The sequence below is a fragment of the Rousettus aegyptiacus genome, unplaced genomic scaffold, assembly GCF_014176215.1.
Source record: "Rousettus aegyptiacus isolate mRouAeg1 unplaced genomic scaffold, mRouAeg1.p scaffold_m13_p_17, whole genome shotgun sequence".
Taxonomy (NCBI): domain Eukaryota; kingdom Metazoa; phylum Chordata; class Mammalia; order Chiroptera; family Pteropodidae; genus Rousettus; species Rousettus aegyptiacus.
Genome location: NW_023416292.1, coordinates 35091741 through 35097779, shown reverse-complemented (window position 1 = coordinate 35097779; position 6039 = coordinate 35091741). Strand labels below are relative to the sequence as shown.

The 6039-nt window shown below is 58.3% G+C and overlaps 1 long non-coding RNA gene across 2 annotated transcripts; it reads left to right on the top strand.

Annotated features, from left to right (window-relative positions):
* The first annotated feature begins 742 nt into the window (after nt 1-742).
* On the top strand, nt 743-4974 carry LOC118612914. 2 transcript variants are annotated; one of them, XR_004955262.1, is made up of 2 exons: nt 743-1275; nt 1632-4974. It is a non-coding gene; the product is annotated as an uncharacterized LOC118612914 (long non-coding RNA). The 2 variants fall into 2 exon arrangements; XR_004955263.1 differs by having other exon boundaries at nt 744-1267.
* Nucleotides 4975-6039: the final 1065 nt, after the last annotated feature.

Genomic DNA, 6039 nt, shown 5'->3' with positions numbered 1-6039 from the left:
CGGCCAGGCTCCGAGCTGAGCTCTTCACAGGCACCGCTGTTAGCCCGTTTTACAGATGAGGAGACCGAGACTCAGGGAGACGGTCTCACCCGGGCCACGGCCAGGGGTTGAATCAGGGCGAGTCTGACTCCAGAGCCCACGTTCTTAGCATAACCGGTCCCCTCATCCCTCCCACCTCATCATGCCCACCAGACGTTGTTGGGTGGTCTTTCTCCTGCTTGGCCCTATGAGCCGTCAGGCTGCTTTTCCCACCCTCGATCCCCAGGACCCCTCCGGGAGCCACGAGTCTCAGGCGGTGGGGAGCCAGGGAATTCTCCTTTTGTATCCAGCTGGGCCTCCCTCCTGTCCTTGAAAGAGGGACCGGGGGAGGAGTGGCGGAGGGGGTTGGGCATAGAAGGGGTTTCTACCCCAGGCTCAGCACCTCCAGGTGTGTCCTGCTTAGTAACCCGGCCAGGGTGGGAGTGAGTGAGGAGGGAGAGATTGGTCTTTCAGGGGTTCAACTGTCTGGACATGTTCTGTTCTTGGAGGAGTCGAAATCCTCAGGGCAGCCAGGTCATGTGGCCACTCAGCCTTCAGGCCTCATGTCTTTCCTTAGCCTTGTGTCTGTCACCTGACAACCGGGTCACCGATGATCGCAGGCCCAGGGGTGGGCTGCAGCGGGTTGCTAGGATCTTGCAGGCTGTACACAAGTCTGCTGAGCTCCTGAAACTGCTGGACCTTGGTCGGCTCTGGCCCGCCTAACAGAGGCAGCTGCTGTCCGAGGCGTGGTGGGAGACAGCTTAGCTTGCTGGGGGTCAGGAGAGGCCTGATGGCAGACTCTTTAAGAAGAGATGAGTCAGACAGGAAACGAAGGGAAAGGCATTGCCAGAGCCTTTTCAGGAGATTGTGTGTTCTCTGCGGATGGAGCCGAGGAACTGTGAGAGGGAAGGCGTGTGGGAGAGGCGCGTCACATCCTGGCCACCTGCCCACGGAGGCCCCGAATGCCAGGCCTCTATGCCAGGGCCGCGGGCAACCATGGAGAGGCCTTAAGCAGGAGTGAGATGTGGTCATGCTTGCTTTTGAAAAAGTCCCCTCTGGCCGCAAGAGCGGCGTGCTGAGAGCAGTTAGGAGGTGCCAGTCGGCCGGAGCGGAGAACTCGCTCACTGCTCACTGCGGAAGAATTCTATGACGAGCGCCCTGAGCAGCTGGGGACGGCGGTGCAGCAGTCCTGGCCTGGGTCACACGGTTCTGCCAGTTCTGCCGCGGGGGAGCCCGTTTGGCGGGAGAGGTGAGCAGGTGCGAGAAGGAACAGACGGGGCTGCTGAGCGTGAGGCCGGGGAGGCCGTCGTTCGTTCACGGGGATGAGTCAGTGGCTTGTGTCCCGGGCCAGCACGGGCGGCTTCCTGGGGGCTGGGACAAGGATTTAAGGAAGGGTAGGGGTGTGAGGCTGCCCACGGGAGGCCGTGGTTCCCACCTCTACTTATACCCAGGAGGCAGAGGTTTGGGAACCTCTTTCTGCAGGGAAGCTGGGCGGCCAGGTTAATCCCTCGGGTGCCGGCCCTGCCCCCTCCCCCGGGGATCTAGCATCCAGGGGCTCCCCAAGGTGGGACCCGGGACCGGAAGGTCAAGCTTTCCTTTCCTTTCGCTCTCAGGTAAACACGTCATCGGCATCCAGCTCTCCCAGTCTGAGAATCCGGGGGCCACTCTTGGTCCTGATGTCAAGCTCCAGAGCCGGAGCCTTCCCGCCAAGACCTGTCCTTTCCAGTGGGCTCCATCTCCGCCAGCTGGCTCCTCAGAGAGGTGTAAATAACCTGGAGGGTGGCCGAGGCTTGGGCCTCACTAGGATGGATTCTAATGCTAGAATGTCAAGCTGCCCAACAGCCCCCCGGGGCGTGAGGGTAGGGCGTGCCTCTGCAGGTGGGGGCTGTCTGAGACTCCTGGACCACGGATCTGACACCGCGCAGGTCTTGACAACACACTGGGGTAGGCTTCTCTTGGGGCTCCGCGGAGCTGTGTTCCATGGGTCCTCACGGGGGTGGGCTGACACTGCAGAAGGGAAGGCCGTGCTGTTGGCCCCTGGCTGGAGGAAGGCAGGGCAGCGGGGCCGCTGGCACCACTGTCCTCACCAAACACGGGCCCTGAAGGCTGGAGTGAGTCACAGGTTCAGGCCGGCCTGCTACCCTAGCTCCATCTGAGGATGGGAGGGTGGTCAGAGGGAAAACCCAGGTGGCTTCTCTGGAGGTAGTGGGTGGGCACAGGGGAAAGGGCCAAAGATGAGCAGGACAGGCCCTCAGATGGCGCAAGGGCTAGTGAAGTCACTCTTTCTCCTTCCTGCCTTCTCAAGACGACAGGGCGCCCTCCCGATACAAGCTCCTTAACGATACAGCCCAGAATGTCTGGACTCCCTCCTTCCCTCCCTCCCTTCCTCTCCTCCCTCCTTCAACCAGCAGCTACTGAATAGAAGAGGAGCCAGTCCTGGGAATGGGCAAGGACTTCCCAGGCAAGGGGCAGGGGGCACACGAGAGCTAGGGTGACTGAAGAAGGCACGAGGAAGGAGCAACCCGCAGAGTGTGATGGGTGCCAGGACGGAAATAAGCGGGGCAACTCCCGTCGGTGGGGGGCAGTCGCCAACCCGTCACCCGGACCTTGGCCTAATGTAAAGCGTGGAATCCGACGGGCCTGAGTTCCAGCCCGGATTTTACCATTTACCAGCTACCAGGCTTCAGCTGGCCACTTAACAGCCCTGAGCCTCAGTTTCCTCATCTGTACAGTGGGATCACTGTGACTCCGGGGTGTCTGTGAGGATCAGAATGGCAGCGCTTTGCAGAATGGAAATAGCTCTGCAAACACGGGACGTCTTTGCAGCACCCACGTCCGCATTGACCTTTTGGGGTGCCGCTTCCTGGGGAACGGCCACAGAAGGCTGCGCTCACCCAGTGTTCATGCAGACTGTTACCATACCCTCTGTGGGGTCACTTTGGTTGGGACCAGCTGCTTCCTGCCCAGGGTTCTGGGGGCCTGCCGTGGGGAGCTCGCAGGCAAGGGGACCGAAGCCTAAACAGGAACTGAAGGCTGTTCTAGTGCGACCCCCGGGCCTTTGGGCCCTGAACGCCGGGACGGCCAGGCATGAGGGGGTAGGGCCAGAGTGTACAAGTGGGACAGGGCCCTGTGGCAAACTAGGACACAGGGGTGGCAGCTGAGTGAGGGGTGGCAGCTGAGTGAGGATGTGAAGAGAAGGACAGTGTAGGACAGACGAGAGCCGTGCTCCCTGAAGCCCCCTCACCTCTGCTGCCCAGCGCCCTCAGCTCCGGGGCTACCTGAGGAGGCCAGACGGCAGGGGAGGAAGGAAAGGGACTTTCTAGCTTTGAGCGCCTGCCGATGGACCTCCTCAGGCCTGCCTGCCACATGCCGCATTATGGTACCAGACCCCCGGGGTCACCCCGACTCAGCACGGGCGGTGTTCCTGGTGGTCTGTTCTCAGCAGTTCTCTGCCAGAGCGCGGGGCCGCTGCTGGCTGCTCAGCTCAGGTCCCCACAGGACGCAGGCATCACTCGGGGCCAGGTGGTCCTCAGCACCTGTCCCGGCTCCCACGCCCTCTCTGAGTCCCTGGTCTGCTCCGGCAGCCCTCACGGTCCCTGTGAGCAATGCTGTGGTGCCCGGCCAGGGCCGTGCCCAGTGAGTGACTCGGCCGAGCCCTCTTCTTTCCACTAAGTAGGTGCCATAAATATTTGTTGAATTGAATTCTTGCCTCTGGTTGGGATTGTCCCCTGAACCAAATAGCTGCTCACAGCCCTGCCGTGGGCCTAGGCCACGTCCGCGTCTGCCTGCACGTACACCATTCCTTCTCTGCTATCCGGTTCCTTCTCAGACGCCTGTCAAACTGCTCCTCGAAACCTCTGCCTCCTGGAAGTCTTCCTCCCCAGGTGTCCAGCCTCCTCCCCCCGGGACTAGCCTGCCTGAGCCCTCTGGCAGCTGCACCCGCTGTGTGCTTAGTGACCTCTGCCTCCTGTGCCTTCGTGGTTTGTCCTTCCTCTGTGTGTGTCTCAGTGGCATGACTGAGGAGAACAGGCCCCCAAACCAGGACGGTCAGGAGTCCCGTTTGTGTGTGCCAGTGTGTGATAGAAAGGCTGCCTCCTGTGGGCAGGCAGAGGGCCAAGGCCCAGCTAAGCCACAAGAGACCAACATTGCGGAGTAGGGAGAAAGAGGTTCTCTTGTAGGCCAGGCGACCACACTCCCTGGCTGCCGTGTGCGGGTCTGGCTCTGGCCTGTTGCCCTGGACTAGTTATTTCAGAGCATTGTTAGCCATGTGGCTCCCTGATCGGGGAGGGCTTTTCCTGGGTCCCCAGGGTGTCGGGAGCCGAGCACTGAGGCGGATTCATGAGGCACACAGGTAGCAGGACAGAACACGGTTTAAAGTCTGCAGCATGGCTTGCAAGGAAATGTGTGACAGGCGTGTGAGCATCAATGAAGGTTGGGTAAGAGAGTGTTTCGCAAGCCATAAAGTTCCTCAATATTCGTAATAACAGCCAACCCTTGTAGGGTATGGTTTACCACACTACTAAGCAACCCATGATGGGGATCACATTATCGCTTCCATCTTATAGGTGCAGAAACGGAGGCACAGAGAGGCTAAGTGGCTTCCCGAAGGTCACATCACGACTAAGCCAGGTTTTAAAATCCTGGGCCGTGTTCTTGACCCCCATTTGTGGTGCCTTGCGTCACATCCGACGCTTCAGTAATACCTACCACAGAGATTTTGCGAAGACAAAGTAAGGCCACGTGTGTGAGTTTGCTTTGTAAACCAGGACCATTTTTACAAACATCGTAAAGTATTTTGGAAATAGCTAACTCGTGACAGACCGTGGAGCTACAGTAAGAAAATTCCTCCCAAATCCATTATCTCGAAACTAATCATAACGTGAGATTATGAAATTTTTCTCCTTCTTTCTCTTTTTCCACATGACTAAATTGTAATAAAATTGCTCTGATAATCAGTTTCGGTCACTTGTTTTTATGCTAAGTGTCACCCCCAAATCTGTCCGACACTCATTCTAAAATATCTCTTAGCCGGAGCCCCTCCGTATTGTTTCCCAGGGTTTTCTCTGCAGCTGAGCCATCATCTCACACCCAGCCACTTTCGCCTCACATCCATCCCGCCTTCGCTGCTGGAAAGTTCCACGTGTTTTCCCCATTCCCAAAAAGGGCCGGCGTTGTAGCCCATGAGCTAAAACAGGAAGTGGAACTAGGAAGCAGGATGATGGAAGAGCTGGCCAGTGTTTCCTTCTTCGCTAACACGATCGCGCGCCTAGAAAGCCTGAGAGGATGCACCGGAAGGCAACTATTCCAGGCGGCTGAAAAGAACCGCCAACTCTCTGCAGCACACACGCTGTGCCCGGCCCTGTCCTAAGCTCCACGCGCATCGCTTGGGAGGGGGCTGTTGTCCTCATTTTGTAGACAAGGAAACTAAGGCAGAGCAGTTCAGTGGCTCGACCCGCGCCCCGGCACCTTGGCTCCGGCGTCCGCTTTCCTAGCTGTTCTGCCATCGACAGCTCTCCTGTGTGCCAGCGATTACGTCCTAAAAATGTATGAGGAGGGCAAGACAGTCGTAAGAGCCATTGGAGGTGCTGGCTTCTCTCAGTTTGGTGCCTTATTTGTCACCTGTGTCCCATAGCAGCTGTGCTTGTACCCAGAGTCTCATGCAGCCTTCTCACAAAATGGTCCTCAGTGTCTGGCCCCGATGCCACTAACACCAGCGCCCACCCCCCACCCACCCTTGGCCTGGTGACCAGATGAAGAGGAAGCTGCCGGAGCCCTGCCTCAGCCTTGTTCCTTCCTTAGGGAGAACATGTTGGTCCACAGCAGCCTGGTTCGAAAAGGTGCAACTCTGCCTTCAACAGACACAGGCAGAATCTTCTTAAAATCGTAGTTTTATTTCAGGAGCGGGCCTCTGCTAATTAACAGGGCCATCTGGGCAGTTCCTCCTGGACAAAAGGACGGGGAGCCCTAAGTGAGCATTGCAGCCTCCACTTCTTATCAGAAAGTCACTCCTTGCAGCTGTGC